Raw genomic sequence first — 8,424 nt, 5'->3', positions numbered from 1 at the left:
ATATAAAATTAGGCATGTTTATGGGAGACGCGGCGTGCCGGCCGGATCCCCTCTGCTATGGCCAAAGCGGCAACCTGCACGACAGGAGATGGAAGGAGCATCAGTGAGAGAGAGAGAGGGTAAGACGAATCGGCACCACAAAGGGGAGCCGCACTGGCAGAAGGAGGCTCACCTCATCACGATGTCCTCAGATATGGCGGCAGCCTCCAGTGCGGTCTGCTGGCAGATAAGAAAAATCCATCAACCAACAGAGCACCGACGACCTGCTTGAATATATGCAATCCTCAATTGACATGAGCCATATATAAGTTAGCAATTCAAGAATCCATTATAGCAAGTTTTAGCCTCCTGGCTTGGTTAAGTAGTGAACCACTAATTAATTTTATTATCCTAGTTTGTTTAATTAGCTCCATTGTAGAAAGATTCATCCTGGGTTGTTTAATTAGGGAGCCACAAATTCATTCTAGCATCCAGGTTTATTTAATTAGTGAGCCACTAATTATTTAATCAACCGAGCAGTAGATACACACAATCAGTGATATATATGCAACACTAACGCAACCATTACTTGCGTTTCTCTCATCATGACACACATCATCTGCTTGTCATGGCAACACACTTACACTGATGTACATGGCATCAGGTTTCAGCATCCATGATGCAAAAATAGCAAGTAAAGCTACATGTATGCTACCTTACTTGATTTAAACAAAATATATGACTTCATTAATCTTATTTTCTCAGAATACCAATGTTCTTTTTAGTTCCATGTAAAAAATAGTATGTCATAAGAAAATAATCAATTGATCATTTGCTAAGAAGTATCCATTGATCCCATACAACAAATTAAAGCAAAAAGAGAGAAACTAAAAATGAGCATAAAGGAACACTAAAAATAGACAGATTAGAGGAGGGGAAGTTAGTACGAGAAGAGAGCTGGCGGAGGAAAAAGAGAGGATAAGGGCTCACCGGAGGACAAGTAGGGCGGCGATGAGGGGTGCCTGGCGGCACGGGAACAGTAGAAGACTTCTCTCGCTGGAGGCGCGTGCCCCCGTGCGGCATGAACCTCGCCCGTGCCCCTCGACCCTGTATCGACCTCCTCCGCTCTTCTTTGGCAGCGGCATGACCAGCCCCGTGTGGTTGTGCTCCTCGGGCGACCGCGACCCCTGCCGCTATGTTAACCGATGCTATCAATGACAAGGACAACCCTGCAGAAACATATATCTTACTTTAGAAAAATTGACAACACATGCATGAAAGACCAAAATCTTGAAACTGTGCAAGAACATGGATGTACAAATTAAGGGTACAATCTCACATTCCTAAAGCAATCAATTTACATGGTCTATAAAATTGCAGCGTCTTACTAAAATACAATCAGATAGAGCAGCTTAGATCGAGCGGCCGCTATATTCTTTTAGGCTCCACTAATTGTGAGGATACATGTGTAGAGTCACACGATTGAAACAATGAAAATAATAGATCATTGCGTACAAAACGAAATTACATTTTCCAATTTGAAGGTATGTTAGTGCTCTCGGCTACCTAAACCGGCTACCCGCTCAAACCAATGCATCCACTTGTACAATCGATAATATATCAAATCACACACTAACTCACAATTAACCCAACAGAGAAAGCCAAGGAATAATGGAGAGGGGATTTTGGTAGTGCGGGAGAGGGTAATTTTATACCTACTATGTTGACCTGAGTGCCAAAGAACACTGCCACGGTGGCGTCGACCTGAGAGGAAGTAGGCAGGGAGCACATGTAAGGAAGTAGGCAGGGAGCACAGGCAGCAGGAAGAGGAGATATCTCACTATCTCCTGTTATCACTGATTTCCATAGTCCAATCAGATCATTTCTCTGTCATCAAAATAGACAACGATATTCCGTTGTCTTAAGATATTCTCAAAGGAAATGGCATTTTCATCTTTAAAAGGGTCAAAGATGAACCTATAATGTGAATGTGTATACGTATGTTCCAGAAGCGATCACCAATTTTAACTGATTTGCGAAGTTCACCTTTGTAAGAAACCAAACCATACTAAATGAAGCTACTGCATTCGCCAAGGGACACAACACCTTAAAGGGAAAGCGAAGGCAACTAAATTTAGCAGTAAGGGGTCCACTTATCCACGGAGATTAGGAGGGGAAACAACAATCAATTTGGTCAAGAAGAAGGCAAATTGAAACAGGGTCAAACAGCCTGTGAGTGTATCTTCGGGCTGGATAAGCACAAGGAAGAAAGCAAGTAACATTGACTCCCGGATACAACACCCCTGCTCTGCGCAGCCCAAGAGAATCAACATACATGAGCCAAGCACAGATCAAGCAGAATATGGGATTTCGTCAATTAATAATAATAGTTTTGTATTTTTCTACTAAGTAGAGCTCCAGGCTAAACTTTCCGCTATTGATTGACCTAACAAACCATAACCATGCTTATTTGTAGGGTTTAGAACTCCAGGCTAAAATACCATGCTTTTTCAGTAAAATACCATGTTTATGTTTATTTCACCAATGAAACCATAGCCATGGAGTAAAACTAATCTATGGCTATTTTTTACGGAGGGAGTACATGATAACATACACAAACATCGTTTCTAAGAAAAATAAGCATGGGTATTCAAATGGAGAAGCTTACCATTTTTCCTTATCTTGCAAGAAATTATCTTCTTGGTACTTGAAGCATGAGAAAATTATGTGCAGATTTATGGGGTAAATGACACTCATTGATGCTTAAACCAACTAATATATATTCACTCACATGATTAGCACTTCAGTACAACATCATAATAGTTAGCATGATGCTCACTACAGTAGCATAAAAAGATATTGGTCATAGGTTCATAATAATAATGCCGGAACACATGCAAGTGAATAAAAATTCATCAAAGAATGGGTTTCTTGATCATCGATGGAGAGTTAGAGATGCAGATTCTGAACTTCTTTTAACCAAGCATAATTCAATCAAACTGCCCTTTTACCCACATCATGGGAGCTGTTCACATGAACACCTTGACATATCGGCATGACAACAGAAAAGCAAAGGAAAAAACAGGAAGTAAAATCATAGCAGGTCATCTATTTCATATCCACACATGCATAATCAATATCTGTCAATAGTGTAGGTGGAGAAACCTCACTGGCTATCATCACCAAGAGGAAACTCCCATGCTCACTTGGGTTTCTCTCATCATGGCACACATTGCCTGCTTGTCAACAACCAGAACATGCAGAGGACCAAGGAGATAGCATAAGTCAAGTCAGAAATCATCACATATATGTATCACTGCATGAGTAATATGTCCAATGCCAACGGTAGCAAATAAACGGAATCTGAAGAGCTTTCAAACACAAAATGATGGACTCAAAGTGTTTATTTAGTTTCCATGCTCTAAAAATACACAGAACTTTCGAGACCTCATATTTACTTATCATTTCTTTTACAAAGTATTTTGCCAAGATATAAAACTCTACAAAAGTCAGGAAGTGACATCAAATGAGTACTTGGACGACATCAATAAACAAATCTAACATTGAGAGAAAACAATCTATAAGCTTTAGCCGAAGCAATCTTGGAAACACTATATTCTGGCATCCAATACTTCTATAATCTCTATAGTTTTACAAATAGGAAACACTATATTTCTCTCAAAGTTAGATTTCTCCAAAATTCTTAGCACAGAAGGATGCTAGAAATATATGCTACTTAGATCCAGAAATATAATCTTGGAATTGGAAACACTATATTGATGTCTTCCAAATGGAAACGGCAGCACTATACTCTAAAAGTCTCCAAAATTGAATACAACTATTTTAGCATGCACAACTTATACATGATGGTGATGCTTAGACATTTATTTCAGTAGAATTCTAGCAGTGCTGCTGCAAATGCAAACCAAAAGCGCCAGATGTTTTTTTACCTTGCCATTAGTGGGTTTATGGATCCATGTTGTGCTATTCTTCCCTGACCTTTATAGCTGGCAATCTAAAAAATTGAAACAAAGGTCAGGGGACACATATGCTTAGGTGCTTGGCCGAATATCCAAAGCAGATGTGTTTTTCTTCAACATACTCGAAAAACTCCACATAATCAGTATGTGCTTCAGCAGGGTAAAAAGATGGGATGGAGCTCACCACGTCCACCTGCAGTAGCAGAAACAACATCTGAGCAACCTGCACACAAAACAAAACAAATCAAAGATAGGATGAACGAGAGGGAGGGGAGATGAAGAAATAGAGAAGACAAGAGGAGGGAGGACATGAGGGAACCAACTAGGGCCGGAGATCCGAGGTCGCCATGGCCGGAGATGGGCGTCGTGGATGAGGAGGAAGAACCAGCGTTCATCGGTGTCGAGGGCCGCCGCCGCCGCGGCAGTAAAGAAGTTGTCGCCGTCATCACCCCGTCCCCATCCGTCCATCCATGGGTGGGTGAGGGGCGGGGCTAGGGTTTTAGGCGGTGTTGCCCCTTCCGTCCATCTGAGGAGGGAGGGAGCGAGGTCACCGGTGGCAGCGGGATCTGCCTCTCCTCTCCACTCCGGGTGACGTCCGGCGAGAGTTGGAGGAAGGGGTCGCCAGATCAGACCGCTGCCTGAGCTACTGGGTGGATTGAGGAGAACGCAAGGGGAGGAGGTCGGGCAGCGGCGGGGAAGGAGGCAGTGATGGCGGTGCTAGGGGCGAGAGGAGGAGAGGGAGGCGCGGGTGCGGGCGGTGCTAAGGGGAGAGGAAGAGGAGAGGGAGGCGGGGGTGTGGGAGGAGGAAGGCGGCGGCGGTAGCGGCGGCGATGTGGGTGGGAGGAGAGGAGGCGTGCGGGATGGGACGGAGGGAGGCGGCTACGGGAGGGAGGGAGAGAGGAGGAGGCGACTAGGTCTCTGGATAGGAGCGACCCCCTTTTATACCCCCAATACGCGAAATGACCAAAATACCCCAGTGGGGGCACGGTATTTATATTTTGCTGCCATTACTATTCATTCCAGCAGTGTTCATCTCAGATCCAACGGCCCAGATTCATCCAGATCTTGATCCGACGCCCAGAAACGCATCAAGCAAACCGATCCGACGGCCGAGAGTCGTTGATCTCTAAGGAGACATGTAGGAGGCTTCATCTCTTATTTCTTGATAGAAACATAAATAAATAACGGGGCACATAGGGGCCTCGAACATGTGACCTTGTGCTGCGTCCATGAAATATATTAATTTAATTAATAATTACAATATGTTCCCTAAGTTTTAATACCCCCACAATCATTTGAGGTCATCAGTTTGAAGTTTGGCCATCTAATTTTGATTGGATCAACAATTTCTTAAGGAGTTCTCTCATTTAATTCTTTTATTTTACTATGCTTTCTAATTTTGGAGCTCTCCCATTTGATAGAGATATTTAGTGTTGAATTTGGTTCACATTTTAACCGGGTCAATAATTTTTCAAATTAATCGGCAGCAACCGGCCTATAAAAATATATAAATCCCATGCACCCTCTCACCACCTAGAAATAAGACGCACCAACATGTGATAATGTAGCACCAATATATTACATGCACTCACCGACGCAGAAAATTTACCCACATAGAAATGGGTTGATTAGCAGATAACATAGAATGACACCGCGAAGGCCCATCAAAACATCACATCATAAATAAAGATAAAACATACTACATCATCTCCCCCACTCACCAAACGAAATATTCCCTTAGTTCTAAAATATAAGGTGTATTAGTTTTTTGAAAACTCAAATATCTTTAACTTTGACCAAGTTCATAGACAAAAATATCAACATCCACAATATTAAATAAATAAAATATCAAAATCCACTTCATGATGAATTAATGATATCGATTTGATATTATGAATATTGATATATTTTTCTATGCATTTGGTTAAACTTAAAGATCTTAGACTATTTCCAAAAAATACGCCTTATATTTGAAACAGAGAGTGCAAACTTTTTACTAATAAAAAAATCCTCAATGCCAACAACACAGCAAAGCGCACCCAACCCTTCTAGTATAAGCCATTTTGTAATGACACCAATCTATACTCAATACCCTTCCAAATTTGTGAGACATTAATAGTGAAGACAATATCGAAAATACGGCCACTAATAGCATCTACAACCGTTGTTGAAAAATCCGACACCCCATACGTCCGTGCGCGCATCCGGACGCATCCGCAGACAGCAACCGTGTATCTAAATCCGGTACCTTATATCCATCCTAAAGCATGCAAAGTGAATAAAAACTACGTAGATCATCAAATAGACTTGAAAATGCACATACAATCAACATTCATATCACCAAAAGATCACCAATAGATCTCCAAAAGATCTCCACACTTCACATAATCCACATAAACAACATCCCGGTTTAAATATACAGTAAATACGTCAAATAAAGGAGGGAGACGATAGAGCTTTACCACTTCCTCGGCCTTTTGCCCTTCCGGACATCGGTGCTGCTATAGGCGTTTGGGTAGGCGTACGCGGTTGAAGGTGGGTCGTCGTAGCTGTCAGATGAAGAGGAGAGGAAGATCTAGCCCTTCATCTTCCGGATGATGCGGTCCTACTTCCGCTTGAGCATGGCCACCCACGCCACTGCCTTCGCCACCTCACGCGCAGACTGCTCCAGGCCCAGCCGGAACGCCTTTGCGTTCTTCCTCCAAAGCCAGCAGGTGTTTGTCTCCGCCGACGGTAGACCCACGCGAGGAGCCGCTCCTCCTCGTCAGGCACCACCGGCATCCCACGATGGCTGCAGAAGGACTACGTGACCGCCCTCTCCCTTGTCGCTGCCTCCCGCGATGGACTGGGCGTGCCTTCGATTCTGGCCTGCGCATCCGTGCCACCGGCTGGTGGGCACTAAACCCATCGCTGCCCTTCTAGAGTAGCAAGCAGAGGGGGCAGAGGTTGCTGGACAGGTGGGAAGGGCCAACTCCGGCGTCGCCGCTACGATGGTGGATGGGAGTCGAGGCAGCAGATACGGAACTATCGCCTTTGTCCACCTCGCGACCGCTGCAAGGCGATGCAGAGGGCAAAATCATCCTCGATGCCTGCCAACTCGCGGAGGAACGCGCCCTAGTCATTGATACGTCTCCGTCGTATCTACTTTTCCAAAACACTTTAGCCCTTGTTTTGGACCCTAACTTGCATGATCTGAATGGAACTAACCCGGACTGACGCTGTTTTCAGCAGAATTGCCATGGTGTTATCTTTGTGCAGAAACAAAAGTTCTCGGAATGACCTGAAACTTCACGAAGATTATTTTTGGAAATAATAAAAAAATATTGGTGAAAGAATCAAGGCCAGGGGGCCCACACCCTGTCCACGAGGGTGGGAGGCACGCATGCCCCCCAGGGCGCGCCCCCTGCCTTGTGGGGCCCCTGGAGCTCCACCGACCTCAACTCCAACTCTATATATTCATGTTCGGGGAGAAAAAAATCAGGGAGAAGGATTCATCATGTTTACGATATGGAGCCGCCGCCAAGCCCTAATCTCTCTTGGGAGGGCTGATCTGGAGTCCGTTCGGGGCTCCGGAGAGGGGAATCCATCGCCGTCGTCATCATCAACCATCCTCCATCACCAATTTCATGATGCTCACCGCCGTGCGTGTGTAATTTCATCGTAGGGTTGCTGGACGGTGATGGGTTGGATGAGATTTATCATGTAATCGAGTTAGTTTTGTTAGGGTTTGATCCCTAGTATCCACTATGTTCTGAGATTGATGTTGCTATGACTTTGCTATGCTTAATGCCTGTCACTAGGGACCGAGTGCCATGATTTCAGATCTGAACCTATTATGTTTTCATGAATATATGTGAGTTATTGATCCTATCTTGCAAGTCTATAGTCACCTACTATGTGTTATGATCCGGCAACCCCAAAGTGACAATAATCGGGACCACTCCCGATGATGACCGTAGTTTGAGGAGTTCATGTATTCACTATGTGTTAATGCTTTGGCCCGGTACTCTATTAAAAGGAGGCCTTAATATCCCTTAGTTTCCGTTAGGACCCCGCTGCCACGGGAGGGTAGGACAAAAGATGTCATGCAAGTTCTTTTTCATAAGCACGTATGACTATATTCAGAATACATGCCTACATTACATTGATGAATTGGAGCTAGTTCTGTGTCACTCTATGTTATGACTGTTACATGATGAACCGCATCCGGCATAATTCTCCATCACCGATCCAATGCCTACGAGCTTTTCACATATTGTTCTTCGCTTATTTACTTTACCGTTGTCACTGTTACAATCACTACAATACTATCACTATTACTTTTTCCACTGTTACCGTTACTATCATACAACTTTGCTACTAAATACTTTGCTACAGATATTAAGCTATCCAGGTGTGGTTGAATTGACAACTCAACTACTAATACTTGAGAATATTCTTTGGCTCCCCTTGTGTCGAATCAATA

General features: G+C 43.8%; 1 long non-coding RNA gene across 2 annotated transcripts; it reads right to left on the bottom strand.

Moving 5' to 3' along the window:
* Window positions 1-3: 3 nt before the first annotated feature.
* LOC119301838 lies at window positions 4-4,810 on the bottom strand. Of its 2 annotated transcripts, XR_005147199.1 has the most exons (8): window positions 4,283-4,810; window positions 4,082-4,182; window positions 3,930-3,994; window positions 3,150-3,215; window positions 1,695-1,743; window positions 970-1,208; window positions 173-263; window positions 4-74 (listed from the first exon to the last, which is right to left on the bottom strand). It is a non-coding gene; the product is annotated as an uncharacterized LOC119301838 (long non-coding RNA). The 2 variants fall into 2 exon arrangements; XR_005147201.1 differs by lacking the exon at window positions 1,695-1,743.
* Between the last annotated feature and the right edge of the window lie 3,614 nt (window positions 4,811-8,424).

The sequence above is a fragment of the Triticum dicoccoides genome, chromosome 5A (genome assembly GCF_002162155.2).
Source record: "Triticum dicoccoides isolate Atlit2015 ecotype Zavitan chromosome 5A, WEW_v2.0, whole genome shotgun sequence".
Lineage (NCBI taxonomy): Eukaryota > Viridiplantae > Streptophyta > Magnoliopsida > Poales > Poaceae > Triticum > Triticum dicoccoides.
The sequence above is the reverse complement of the archived record's forward strand: the minus strand, read 5'-3'. Positions and strand labels throughout refer to the sequence as shown.